At 41.6% G+C, this 15,718-nt stretch overlaps 1 non-coding gene across 1 annotated transcript; it reads right to left on the reverse strand.

Moving 5' to 3' along the window:
* Window positions 1–10,461: 10,461 nt before the first annotated feature.
* On the reverse strand, window positions 10,462–10,549 carry trnap-agg (transfer RNA proline (anticodon AGG)). The gene is given in 2 exon segments: window positions 10,462–10,497; window positions 10,514–10,549. It is a non-coding gene; the product is annotated as a tRNA-Pro (tRNA).
* Window positions 10,550–15,718: the final 5,169 nt, after the last annotated feature.

Raw genomic sequence — 15,718 nt, forward strand, 5'->3', positions numbered from 1 at the left:
GAAATCATGGGAAGCGATTCAATTCCCCGTCTGCTCTGGAAGTTCATCGGCGCAGTCACACTGAGGAGAGAGGCCTTTCACCTGCTCAGAGTGTGGGAAGTGATTTATTCGGTCATCCACCCTGCTGAGACACCAGCGAGTTCACTCTAGGGAGAGGCCGTTCACCTACTCCGAGTGTGGGAAGGAATTCACTGCCTTATTCCACCTGCTGATGCACAAGCGAGTTCACACCGGTTAGAGGCCGTTCACCTGCACCGTGTGTGAAAAGGGATTGATTCTGTCATCCCGCCTGCTGGAACATCAGCCAGTTCACACTCTGGAGAGACCGTTCACCTTCTCTGAGTATAAGAAGGGATTCACTGAGTTATCCCACCAGCTGACACATCAGCAAGTTTACACTGGGGAGAGGACGTTCATCTGGTCCGTGTATGGGAAGGGATTCACTTTGTCATACATTTTGCTGAGACACCAACGAGTTCACAAGTGCCTGGAGGGTTTGGATTCCGATGTTATCACAGACTGAATCGTGTCCATTCTGAGAGTTGTGCTTTCTTTCTGCTAAAATTGATTTCCCCTATAACCGGGCTGGAGTTTAATATTCTGGATATTTGACTCATTAAACAATGGAAAAATGTTCAGATAAAAAATAATGCTGAATATGTTTTTATCTATACTTCACCCTTTAAACAACATATGAAATAGAAGCAGTAGTAGGCCATTGGCCACTCAAACCTACTCTGCCATTTATTAAGATCATGGCTGATCTGACCTTGGGGTTAGCTCCACTTCTCTGCCCGCTCACCATTACCCTTCACTCCATTATCGCTCAAAAATCAATCTATCACCACATTAAATATATTCCATGACCGAGCCTCCACAGCTCTCTGGGGTAGAGTACTCCAAAGATTTCAGAGAAGAAAATTCACCTCATCTCGGTTCTAAATCGGCGATCCCTTATTCTTAAACTATGCCCGCTAGTTCTATATTTCCCCACTCGTGGAAACATCCTATCTGCATCTACCTTGTCGAACCCCCCAGTATCAGATGTTTCAATAAGATAATCTCTTATTCTTCTAAATGCTAATGAGTATAGGCCCAACCTGCTCAACCTATCTTCATAAGTCAACACCTTCATCTCAGAAATTAAACTAGTGACGATTATCTGAACGATCTCGAATGCAATATATCCCTCCTGAAATAAGGAGGTCAAAATTGTACACAGTACTCTATGTGTGCTCTCACCAATACTCTGTGCACTCGTAGCAAAACTTCCCTGCTTTTATACTCCACCCCCTTGTAATAAAGGCCAACGTTTCTTTTGCCTTCATAATTATTTGCTCCATAGGCATACTGACTTTTTGTGTTTCATGCACAAGGACCCCTAGGTCCCTCTGTATTGCCGTATTTTGTAATATCTCTCCATTAAAATAATAAATTGTATTTTTATTTTTCCAGCCAAAATGGATAACCTCACACTTTCCCACATTATACTCAATCTACCAAATGTTTGACACTCAATTAGCCTGTCTACATCCCTTTGCAGATTATTTGTGTTCTCCACGCAATTTGCTTTCTCACCCATCTTTGTATCTTCAGCAAACTTGGCTACATTTACACTCCATCCCTTCAACCAAGTCATTAATATAGATTGTAAATAGTTTGGGCCGCAGCACTAATCACTATGACACACCACTAGTTGACATTTGACAACCGGAAAATGATCCATTGAACCCGACTCTCTGTCTTCTGTTCGTTAGCCCACCCTCTATCCATGATAATATATTATCCCCAACCCCGTGAACTGTGATCTTGTGCAGTAACTTCTGATCAGGCCCCTTATAGCGTACCTTCTGGAAATCCAAATACACCACATGCACTGGTTCTCCCTTATCCACCCTGCACATTAACTCCTCAATCAACTCCAGCAAATTTGTCAAACATGATTTCCCTTTCATAAAAGCATGGACTCTGCTTGTCCGAATTATGCTTTTCGAAATCTCATGCAAATTCTTCCATAATAATAGACTCCAGAATTTTCCCAATATCAGAATTGAGGCTATTTTTTGTCTTCCTCCTTGTTTCTATAGGGGTGTTACATTTGTGGTTTTCCAATCTTCTAGCACCTCCCCAGAATCCAATGAATGTTGGTAGATTACAACCATAGCATCCACTATCTCTGCAGCTACTTCTTCAAAGACCCTAGGATGCAAGCGATTAGATTCAGGAGATTGTCCAACTTTAGTCCCATTATTTTACCAAGTACTGTTTTATTTTAGCGAGAGTAATTGTTTTTAGTTCCTCCCTTTCTATAGCCTCTTGATTATCCACTATTGGATATTTTAGCATTCTCTACCGTGAGGACCGAAACAAAATATTTGTTCAAAGTCTCTGCCATTTCCCTGTACCCCATTATTAAGTCCCCATTCTCATCTTCTAAGGGATCAACATATACTTCGCCATTCTTTTCCATTTTTTACTGCTATCAGTCATAATCTAATGAGCTGGATTGGGAGCGGAATGGCAGTACGTACGCAGCAAACTGTTATAGGTGGAAGTAGGTTGGTTTAGATACCGGGTGGCAGTGAAGGTCCCGCAGGAGTTGGTGTTGATCGGGATGGCAGTCCATAGGCAGCAATCTGTTACACATGGATTTGGCTTGGTTTGATTACAGGTCAGCAGTGAAGTCCCGCAGGAGTTGGTGTTGGTTCCGTTGCTCTTTACTAATTTTATTAATAATCTGGATGTAGGTGATGGCGGAACAATCTGAAAATTTGGAAAGGATACCGAGATTTGTTCGAGTATTTATATAAACAAAGTTAGTCAGTCAGTCATGTCTTGTCTTGTCTTGATTTGATTTGTATTTGAAAATAAGGGGGAAGGAGCACATCATGTCACACAGCCCATCAGCAAGCTCTCGCTAAAATCGTTATGTTTCTAACTTATATAATTTTCCTTCTTTCAGATGTGGAATAGCAAAATCCCACAGCAGATTCTTCTCCTGTCAGGCAGTCCCCAAATGCGTGTTGAATCAAATCAGTGTGGCTTGAAGTTGCATGTAATGCATTTTTCCTCCCATGATATGAAATGCACAGTAAGATCGCGCAGAATGTTTGCACGCACTCCTTCGCTTACACAAACACACCAACGAACTAAAAATCCTGCACCCTCCAAAGGCAGTTTCTGAAATTTGAAATTTGAAATCCGGGACCGACAGCACATACCTTTTAAACAGATAGATAATGATCCGATACTGATAGCACACCATTTTGGAGAGACAGAGAATGACCCCGGGCAGACCAGCACATCACCTTAAAAGGGATACAGAAACACAATGAACAAAAACAAAGCATTCTGTAAAACTCAGCAGGCCGTGAACGTTCTGTGGATGAATTTCACGGGCTCACGTTCAATCAGATGATCATTCCGATATTTTAAGAAAAATGTAAAGTTTACAGATTTTTCCACGAAAATAGCGCCTGGAAAAAAATAGGCAGCGAGGAAGGACAAAAGGGAATGCCTGTGATACAGTGGAGCGTAGGAGTGATTGAATAATAAATGGCACAATGCGAAAAGTCAAAGATGGTGGTAAGCGGGCAATAAAGTAACAAAGGATGGACCAGAGGAGGTGTCAGTGGGAACAGCAGAACCATTAGCAGACAATGGGAGCGGTGCTTATGATCCGTTACGTTGAACCGAATGTTGAGGCCAGAACACTATAACATGCCTTTTAATCAGACCAGGCAGGTTGGCCACCCCGGATTGATTTCCTGTATGTTTTAAATTCGGCAGCCAAGGGACTAAATCCAAAGCCAGCTGCTCATATCTTTTCAGCGCTAGAGATACAGGACGCACTCATATTCAGGGCAGAGTCTGTTTCACGTTGAAGTTGAGATTAATGCTGAATGAATGCTTATACCAATGGAGGTGAGCTCATGCATGCAGGAAGGACGATATACTGATCAAGTATTGGCCGGAATCAAACCCGGGTTTAGGTTGTCCAATGAGACACAGAGCCGAGTGCATCTGAGATACATGAACTTTACTCAGTTCGGTGAGTTTCACTTTGCTCCTGGGAATCTCCAGGATTTTTGGACGCTGTGTGAACAACGGAGTGCAATCACACGTTATAATTTGAAACATGTCAGTTTTCTCACATGTCGACCGGCTGAGAATTGTTTTTTGACTAAAAGTTGGCAGGGCTCGTCCGGGATTTGAACCCGGGACCTCTCGCATTTCAATTATTAATATCCCTGAGCGAGAATCATATCCCTACACCAACGAGCCGCCGACAGTGAGAAGCGCAGCTCTCAGATTCTGACGTTAGTTTGCTATTCGGCCCAACGTGCCTGTGCTGACTCTCAGAGACCGAGGTCATGAGTCCCCCTCTCCATCGTCCTGCTAATGTTTTCCCTTTGATGAAGTGATTATTTTTTGAGACATTATTTCACAAACGAGCTGCATCCTTGTCAGTAAAATATGAATTTGGCAATGAGGTTAAATGTGATTGACGAAAAAAAACGAGGGGAAAATGTTTAACACAATAACGACGAAGCTGGGGGCATACTGGATCAGCAGTCCATTGCCTGAACCTCTCAGTCACCTTGTCTCCTATTTACTGCAAAGTCAGACATCCATCCCGTACTTTTTGCATCCAAACAGAAATAATGTGCAAGAAAGTCTACTTCACCGCTTGTTTTGCCCGTGCAACCAGATCGACAGTGATGTAAATGTGCCATTAGCTTCTTAAACAAACAGCCTTTCTTCACTTCAGGTGAGTGACTGTACGAGATGGTTGGTTTTGAGGCAGAATCAAAACAAAGAAAATAAAATTTCACGTTGCGAGTTAGCTGACCGCAGCAGGACTCGAACTTGCAATCTTCTGATAAGATCACAGTTATAATCGAAGTCAGACACCTTATCCATTAGGCAACGCGGTCGCTACCGTCGGCACCAAATTTGTTGTTTTTTATATTGAGAGCAAATTTGGGACAAGGGTTATATCAAGGGCTGGATATCGGAAAACATGAACATATTTTGAGTAATGAATAGATGCGCTGCGATATGGATGTGCACGGACACAGGCAACGTCAAAGTAGCTTGAAACACAACAGTTTAACAATTCGGTTATCGCAGCTGAAATCACACTCCTTTTTAAATATACAGGATGAACCGGATTATGAGAAAATACGTCTTAAAGGAGCAATTGATGAACCGGGACTGACAACAATCCCGTTGAAAGAGACACCGAATGATCCTGGACAGGAGGCACATCCCTCTTACACAGCTGTAGAATGGCCTTTCACGGACAGCTGTTCCCTTTCAGAAGAATAAAGTGGGATTTCTATCATTCCTGAATGCAATTGTGCTGTGCGTGAGTGAGCGCGGTTCTCTGGAGCACGCGGGCCTGGGACGGTTGTTGAAGCCACAGGTGATAGACAAGCAGGAAAGAGGGAGGGAAATAAAACCAACCCAGACAAAAAGACAATTTAAAACATATATATATATATATATATATCATAATAAGAAAATGAATAAATTTACTATTTTATTGCAAAAAATTTAATTTGATTTGATTGAAATAAATAAATAATTGTTTCATAATCTATATATTTTTGATTGAACGAAGTCTGTGCGACTGCATGAAATCCACTGGAAATCAGGGCGAGCAATCAGTAAATACCCAAACACAGTAAGCCCATGGTGTAAGACAAGCCACGAGGGAAGATGTGCGCAACAAAGGCCATCTTTTAAAGTCGCGAGTGCTTTTCTGCAGGATCAGACAGAAGCTGCGTGTGCTGTGAAAGAAGTCAAATGTAAAAGAGCCAATGCAGGCAGAACAGAAAAAGCACATTTATTGTGAAAGTTAAAAAGTAGGGAATGTAAGTAAATATACGCATATATAAATATTTATACATATATTTATATAAACAAAGTAAGTCAGTCAGTCAGTCATGTCTTGTCTTGATTTGATTTGTTTTTGAAAATAAGGGGGAAGGAGCTCATCATGTCGCACAGCCCATCCGCAAGCTCTCGCTAAAATCGCTATGTTTCTAACTTATATAATTTGCCTGCTTTCAGATGTGGAATAGCAAAATCCCACAGCAGATTCTTCTCCTGTCAGGCAGTCCCCGAATGCGTGTTGAATCAAATCAGTGTGGCTTCAAGTTGCATGTAATGCATTTTTTCTCCCATGATATGAAATGCACAGTAAGATCGCGCAGAATGTTTGCACGCACTCCCTCACTTACACAAACACACCAAAAAACTAAAAATTCTGCACCCTCCAAAGGCATTTTTTGAAATTTGAAATTTGAAATCCTGAACAGACAGCACATTCCTTTTAAACATAAACATAATGATCCGATACTGATAGCACACCATTTTGGAGAGACAGAGAATGACCCCGGGCAGACCAGCACATCAACTTAAAATGGATACAGTCACACAATGAACAAAAACAAAGAATTCTGTAAAATTCAGCAGGTCGTGAACATTCTGTGGATGAAGATCCCGGGTTCACGTTTAGTCAGATGATCATTCCGATATTTTAAGAAAAATGAAAAGTTTACAGATTATTTCCACGAAATAAGCGCCTGGAAAAAAATAGGCAGCGAGGAAGGACAAAAGGGACTGTCTGTGATACAGTGGAGCGTAGGAGTGATTGAATAATAAATGGCACAATGCGAAAAGGCAAAGTGGGTGGTAAGAGGGCAATAAAGTAACAAAGGATGGTCCAGAGGAGGTGTCAGTTGGAACAGCAGAACCATTAGCAGACAATGGGAGCGGTGCTTATGATCCGATACGTTAAACCGAATGTTGAGGCCAAAACACTATAACATGCCCGGAATGTAGGGGTTTGAACGCCTTTTAATCAGACCAGGCAGCTTGGCCACCCCGGATTGTATTCCTGTACGGTTTAAATTCGGCAGCCAAGGGACTAAATCCAAAGCCAGCTTCTTATATATTTTCAGCGCTAGAGATACAGAACGCACTCATATTCAGGGCAGCGTCTGTTTCACGTTGAATTTGAGATTGACGCTGAATGTATGATGATACCAATGGAGGTGAGCTCATGCGTGCAGAAAGGAAGCTACACTGATCAAGTATTGGCCGGAATCAAATCCGGGTTTATGTTGTCCAATGAGACACAGAGCCGAATACATCTGAGATACATGAACTTTACTCAGTTCGGTGAGTTTCACTTTGCTCCTGGGAATCTCCAGGATTTTTGGACGCTGTATGAATAACGGAGTGCAATCACACGTTTTAATTTGAAACATATCAGTTTTCTCACATGTCCACCGGCCGAGAAGTGTTTTTTTGACTAAAAGTTGTCAGGGCTCGTCTGAGATTTGAATTCGGGACCTCTCGCATTTCAATTATTAAAACCCCTGAGCGAGAATCATACCTCTAGACCAACGAGCCGCCGAGAGTGATAGACGTCGCTCTCAGATTCTGACGTTAGTTTTCTATTCGGCCCATCGTGCCTGTATTGACTCTCAGAGACCGATCTCATGAGTCCCCCTCTCCATAGTCCTGCTAATGTTTTCCCTTTGATGAAAGTGATTATTTATTGAGACATTACTTCACCAACGAGCTGCATCCTTGTCAGTAAAATGTGAATTTGGCAACATGGTTAAATGTGATTGAATTAAAAAAACGAGTGGAAAATGTTTAACACAATAACGACGAAGCTGGGGGCATTCTGATTCAGCAGTCCATTGCCTGAACCTATCAGTCACCTTGTCTCCTATTAACTGCAAAGTCAGACATCCATCCCCTACTTTTTTCATTCAAACAGAAATAATGTGCACGAAAGTCTACTTCACCGCTTGTTTTGCAAACAGATCGACAGTGATGAAAATTTGCTATTTGCTTCTTAAAGCAAACAGCCTTCCTTTACTTCAAGTGAGTGACTTTCCGAAATGGTTGGTTTTGAGGCAGAATCAAAACAAAGAATATAATATTTCACGCGGCGCGTTAGCTGACCGCTGCAGGACTCGAACTTGAAATCTTCTGATAAGATAACAGTTACAATCGAAGTCAGACACCTTATCCATTTGGCCACGCGGCCGCTACCGTCGGTACCAAATTTGTTGTTTTTTATATTGAGAGCAAATTTGGGACAAGGGTAATATCAAGGAGTGGATATCAGAAAACATGAGCATATTTTGAGTAATGAACAGATGCGCTGCGATATGGATGTACACGGACACAGGCAACGTCAATGTAGCTTGAAACACAACAGTTTAACAATTCGGTTATCACAGCTGATAATCACACTCATTTTTAAATGTACAGGATGATCCGGATAATGAGAAAATACGTTTAAAAGGGGCAATTGATGAACCGGAACTGACTCCCATCCCGTTGAAACAGACACCGAATGATACTGGACAGGAAGCACATCCCTCTTACACAGCTGTAGAATGGCCCATCACGGACAGCAGTTCCCTTTCAGAAGAATAAAGTGGGATTTCTATCATTCCTGAATGCAATTGTGCTGTGCATGATTGAGCGCGGTTCTCATGAGCAAGCGAGACTGGGACGGTTGTTGAAGCCACAGGTGATAGACAAGCAGGAAAGAGGGAGGGAAATAAAACCAACCCAGACAAAAAGACAATTTAAAACATATATATTTAACATAATAAGAAAATAAATAAATTTACAATTTTATTGCAAAAAATTGAATTTGATTTGATTGAAATAAATAAATAATTGTTTCTTAATCTATATATTTTTGATTGAACGAAGTCTGTGCGACTGCATGAAATCCACTGGAAATCAGGACGTGCAGTCAGTAAATATCCAAACACAGTAAGCCCATGGTGTAAGACAAGCCACGAGGGAAGATGTGGGCAACAAAGGCCATCTTTTAAAGTCGTTAGTGCTTTTCTGCAGGATCAGACAGAAGCTGCGTGTGCTGTGAAAGAGGTCAAATGTAATAGAGCCAATGCAGGCAGAAAAGAAAAATCACATTTATTGTGAAAGTTAAAAAGTAGGGAATGTATGTAAATATATGCATGTATAAATATTTATACATACATTTATATAAACAAAGTCAGTCAGTCAGTCATGTCTTGTCTTGTCTTGATTTGATTTGTATTTGAAAATAAGGGGGAAGGAGCTCATTATGTCACACAGCACATCCGCAAGCTCTCGCTAAAATCGTTATGTTTCTAACTTATATACTTTGCCTTTTTTCAGATGTGGAATAGCAAAAACCCACAGCAGATTATTCTCCTGTCAGGCAGTCCCCGAATGCGTGTTGAATCAAATCAGTGTGGCTTCAAGTTGCATGTAATGCATTTTTCCTACCATGACATGAAATGCACAGTAAGATCGCGCAGAATGTTTGCACGCACTCCCTCGCTTACACAAACACACCAACAAACTAAAAATTCTGCACCCTCCAAAGGCAGTTTTTGAAATTTGAAATTTGAAATCCGGGACAGACAGCACATACCTTTTAAACAGATAGATAATGATCCGATATTGATAGCACACCATTTTGGAGAGACAGGGATTGACCCCGGGCAGACCAGCACATCACCTTAAAAGGGATACAGAAACACAATGAACAAAAACAAAGCATTCTGTAAAACTCAGCAGGCCGTGAACATTCTGTGGATGAATTTCCCGGGCTCACGTTCAGTCAGATGATCATTCCGATATTTTAAGAAAAATGTAAAGTTTACAGATTTTTCCACGAAAATAGCGCCTGGAAAAAAATAGGGAGCGAGGAAGGACAAAAGGGAATGCTTGTGATACAGTGGAGCGTAGGAGTGATTGAATAATAAATGGCACAATGCGAAAAGGCAAAGTGGGTGGTAAGCGGGCAATAAAGTAACAAAGGATGGACCAGAGGAGGTGTTAGTGGGAACAGCAGAACCATTACCAGACAATGGGAGCGGTGCTTATGATCCGATATATTGAACCGAATGTTGAGGCCAGAACAGTATAACATGCCTGGAATGTAGGGTTTGAACGCCTTTTAATCAGACCAGGCAGGTTGGCCACCCCGGATTGATTTCCTGTACGGTTTAAATTCGGCAGCCAAGGGACTAAATCCAAAGCCAGCTTCTCATATCTTTTCAGCGCTAGAGATACAGGACACACTCATATTCAGGGCAGAGTCTGTTTCACATTGAAGTTGAGATTGATGCTGAATGTATGCTTATCCCAATCGAGGTGAGCTCATGCGTGTAGGAAGGACGATATACTGATCAAGTATTGGCCGGAATCAAACCCGGGTTTAGGTTGTCCAATGAGACACAATGAGTACATCTGAAATACATGAACTTTCCTCAGTTCGGTGAGTTTCACTTTGCTCCTGGGAATCTCCAGGATTTTTGGACGCTGTGTGAACAACGGAGTGCAATCACACGTTTTAATTTGAAACATGTCAGTTTTCTCACATGTCGACCGGCTGAGAATTGTTTTTTTGACTAAAAGTTGGCAGGGCTCGTCCGGGATTTGAACCCGGGACCTCTCGCATTTCAATTATTAAAACCCCTAAGCGAAAATCATACCCCTAGACCAACGAGCCGCCGACAGTAAAAGACGTAGCTCTCAGATTCTGACGTTAGTTTGCTATTCGGCCCATCGTGCCTGTGCTGACTCTCAGAGACCGATCTCATGAGTCCACCTCTCCAGAGTCCTGCTAATGTTTTCCCTTTGATGAAGTGATTATTTTTTGAGACATTACTTCACCAACGAGCTGCATCCTTGTCAGTAAAAGGTGAATTTGGCAATGAGGTTCAATGTGATTGACGAAAAAAAAAGAGGGGAAAATGTTTAACACAATAACGACGAAGTTGGGGACATACTGGATCAGCAGTCCATTGCCTCAACCTCTCAGTCACCTTGTCTCCTATTTACTGCAAAGTCAGACATCCATCCCCTACTTTTTGCATTCAAACAGAAATAATGTGCACGAAAGTCTACTTCACCGCTTGTTTTGCCCGTGCAACCAGATCGACAGTGATGAATATGTGCCATTAGCTTCTAAAAGCAAACAGCCTTCCTTTACTTGGGTGAGTGACTTTCCGAAATGGTTGGTTTTGAGGCAGAATCAAAACAAAGAATATAAAATTTCACGCGGCGCGTTAGTTGACCGTGGCAGGACTCGAACTTGGAATCATCTGATAACATGACAGTTACAATCGAAGTCAGACACCTTATCCATTAGGCCACGCAGCCGCTACCGTCGGAACCAAATTTGTTGTTTTTTACATTGAGAACAAATTTGGGACAAGGGTTATATCAAGGAGTGGATATCGGAAAACATGAACATATTTTGCTTAATGAACAGATGCGCTGCGATATGGATGTACACGGACACAGGCAACGTCAATGTAGCTTGAAACACAACAGTTTAACAATTCGGTTATCACAGCTGATAATCACATTCATTTTTAAATGTACAGGATGATCCGGATAATGAGAAAATACGTTTTAAAGGGGCAATTGATGAACCGGAACTGACAACCATCCCGTTGAAACAGACACCGAATGATCCTAGACAGGAGGCACATCCCTCTTACACAGCTGTAGAATGGGCCTTCACGGACAGCAGTTCCCTTTCAGAAGAATAAAGTGGGATTTCTATCATTCCTGAATGCAATTGTGCTGTGCGTGATTGAGCGCGGTTCACATGAGCAAGCGAGACTGGGACGGTTGTTGAAGCCACAGGTGACAGACAAGCAGGAAAGAGGGAGGGAAATAAAACCAACCCAGACAAAAAGACAATTTAAAACATATATATTTAACATAATAAGAAAATAAATAAATTTACAATTTTATTGCAAAAAATTGAATTTGATTTGATTGAAATAAATAAATAATTGTTTCTTAATCTATATATTTTTGATTGAACGAAGTCTGTGCGACTGCATGAAATCCACTGGAAATCAGGACGTGCAGTCAGTAAATATCCAAACACAGTAAGCCCATGGTGTAAGACAAGCCACGAGGGAAGATGTGGGCAACAAAGGCCATCTTGTAAAGTCGTTAGTGCTTTTCTGCAGGATCAGAAAGAAGCTGCGTGTGCTGTGAAAGAGGTCAAATGTAATAGAGCCAATGCAGGCAGAAAAGAAAAATCACATTTATTGTGAAAGTTAAAAAGTAGGGAATGTATGTAAATATATGCATGTATAAATATTTATACATGTATTTATATAAACAAAGTCAGTCAGTCAGTCATGTCTTGTCTTGTCTTGATTTGATTTGTATTTGAAAATAAGGGGGAAGGAGCTCATCATGTCACACAGCCCATCCGCAAGCTCTCGCTAAATCGCTATGTTTCTAACTTATATACTTTGCCTTTTTTCAGATGTGGAATAGCAAAAACCCACAGCAGATTCTTCTCCTGTCAGGCAGTCCCCGAATGTGGGTTGAATCAAATCAGTGTGGCTTCAAGTTGCATGTAATGCATTTTTCCTACCATGACATGAAATGCACAGTAAGATCGCGCAGAATGTTTGCACGCACTCCCTCACTTACACAAACACACCAACAAACTAAAAATTCTGCACCCTCCAAAGGCAGTTTTTGAAATTTGACATTTGAAATCCGGGACAGACAGCACATACCTTTTAAACAGATAGATAATGATCCGATACTGATAGCACACCATTTTGGAGAGACAGAGAATTAGCCCGGGCAGACCAGCACATCACCTTAAAAGGGATACAGAAACACAATGAACAAAAACAAAGCATTCTGTAAAACTCAGCAGGCCGTGAACATTCTGTGGATGAATTTCCCGGGCTCACGTTCAGTCAGATGATCATTCCGATATTTTAAGAAAAATGTAAAGTTTACAGATTTTTCCACGAAAATAGCGCCTGGAAAAAGATAGGCAGCGAGGAAGGACAAAAGGGAATGCCTGTGATACAGTGGAGCGTAGGAGTGATTGAATAATAAATGGCACAATGCGAAAAGGCAAAGTGGGTGGTAAGCGGGCAATAAAGTAACAAAGGATGGACCTGAGGACGTGTTAGTGGGAACAGCAGAACCATTACCAGACAATGGGAGCGGTGCTTATGATCCGATACGTTGAACCGAATGTTGAGGCCAGAACAGTATAACATGCCTGGAATGTAGGGTTTGAACGCCTTTTAATCAGACCAGGCAGGTTGGCCACCCCGGATTGATTTCCTGTACGGTTTAAATTCGGCAGCCAATGGACTAAATCCAAAGCCAGCTTCTCATATCTTTTCAGCGCTAGAGATACAGGACGCACTCATATTCAGGGCAGAGTCTGTTTCACATTGAAGTTGAGATTGATGCTGAATGTATGCTTATCCCAATCGAGGTGAGCTCATGCGTGCAGGAAGGACGATATACTGATCAAGTATTGGCCGGAATCAAACCCGGGTTTAGGTTGTCCAATGAGACACAATGAGTACATCTGAAATACATGAACTTTACTCAGTTCGGTGAGTTTCGCTTTGCTCCTGGGAGTCTCCAGTATTTTTGGACGCTGTGTGAACAACGGAGTGCAATCACACGTTTTAATTTGAAACATGTCAGTTTTCGCACATGTCGACCGGCTGAGAATTGTTTTTTTGACTAAAAGTTGGCAGGGCTCGTCTGGGATTTGAACCCAGGACCTCTCGCATTTCAATTATTAAAACCCCACAGCGAGAATCATACCCCTAGACCAACGAGCAGCCGACAGTGAAGGACTTAGCTCTCAGATTCTGACGTTAGTTTGCTATTCGGTCCATCGTGCCTGTGCTGACTCTCAGAGACCGAACTCATGAGTCCACCTCTCCAGAGTCCTGCTATTGTTTTCCCTTTGATGAAGTGATTATTTTTTGAGAAATTACTTCACCAACGAGCTGCATCCTTGTCAGTAAAAGGTGAATTTGGAAATGAGATTCAATGTGATTGACGAAAAAATACGAAGGGAAAATGTTTAACACAATAACGACCAGGCTGGGGGCATACTGGATCAGCAGTCCATTGCCTGAACCTCTCAGTCACCTTATCTCCTATTTGCTGCAAAGTCAGACATCCATCCCCTACTTTTTGCATTCAAACAGAAATAATGTGCACGAAAGTCCACTTCACCGCTTGTTTTGCCCGTGCAACCAGATCGACAGTGATGAATATGTGCCATTAGCTTCTAAAAGCAAACAGCCTTCCTTTACTTGGGTGAGTGACTTTCCGAAATGGTTGGTTTTGAGGCAGAATCAAAACAAAGAATATAAAATTTCACGCGGCAGATGACAGTTACAATCGAAGTCAGACACCTTGTCCATTAGGCCACGCGGCCGCTACCGTCGGTACCAAATTTGTTGTTTTTTATATTGAGAGCAAATTTGGAACAAGGGTTATATCAGGAGTGGATATCAGAAAACATGAGCATATTTTGAGTAATGAACAGATACGCTGCGATATGGATGTACACGGACACAGGCAACGTCAATGTCGCTTGAAACACAACTGTTTAACAAGTCGGTTATCACAGCTGATAATCACACTCCTTTTTAAATGTACAGGATGATCCGGTTAATGAGAAAATACGTTTTAAAGGGGCAATTGATTAACCGGAACTGACAACCATCCCGTTGAAACAGACACCGAATGATCCTGGACAGGAGGCACATCCCTCTGACACAGCTGTAGAATGGCCCTTCACGGACAGCAGTTCCCTTTCAAAAGAATAAAGTGGGATTTCTATCATTCCTGAATGCAATTGTGCTGTGCGTGATTGAGCGCGGTTCTCATGAGCAAGCGAGACTGAGACGGTTGTTGAAGCCACAGGTGATAGACAAGCAGGAAAGAGGGAGGGAAATAAAACCAACCCAGACAAAAAGACAATTTAAAATATATATATATATATCATAATAAAAAAATAAATACATTTACAATTTTATTGCAAAAAATTGAATTTGATTTGATTGAAATAAATAAATAATTGTTTCTTAATCTATATATTTTTGATTGAACGAAGTCTGTGCGACTGCAAGAAATCCACTGGAAATCAGGGCGTGCAGTCAGTAAATACCCAAACAAAGTAAGCCCATGGTGTAAGACAAGCCACGAGGGAAGATGTGGGCAACAAAGGCCATCTTTTAAAGTCGCGAGTGCTTTTCTGCAGGATCAGACAGAAGCTGCGTGTGCTGTGAAAGAGGTCAACTGTAATAGAGCCAATGCAGGCAGAACAGAAAAAGCACATTTATTGTGAAAGTTAAAAAGTAGGGAATGTATGTAAATATATGCATGTATAAATATTTATACATATATTTATATAAACAAAGTAAGTCAGTCAGTCATGTCTTGTCTTGTCTTGATTTGATTTGTATTTGAAAATAAGGGGGAAGGAGCTCATCATGTCACACAGCCCATCCGCAAGCTCTCGCTAAAATCGCTATGTTTCTAACTTATATACTTTGCCTTTTTTCAGATGTGGAATAGCAAAAACCCACAGCAGATTCTTCTCCTGTCAGGCAGTCCCCGAATGCGTGTTGAATCAAATCAGTGTGGCTTCAAGTTGCATGTAATGCATTTTTCCTACCATGACATGAAATGCACAGTAAGTTCGCGCAGAATGTTTGCACGCACTCCCTCGCTTACACAAACACACCAACAAACTAAAAATTCTGCACCCTCCAAAGGCAGTTTTTGAAATTTGAAATTTGAAATCCGGCCCGACAGCACATACCTTTTAAACAGATAGATAATGATCCGATACTGATAGCACACC

Source organism: Pristiophorus japonicus, unplaced genomic scaffold, assembly GCF_044704955.1.
Source record: "Pristiophorus japonicus isolate sPriJap1 unplaced genomic scaffold, sPriJap1.hap1 HAP1_SCAFFOLD_30, whole genome shotgun sequence".
In the NCBI taxonomy this organism is placed as follows: Eukaryota; Metazoa; Chordata; class Chondrichthyes; family Pristiophoridae; genus Pristiophorus; species Pristiophorus japonicus.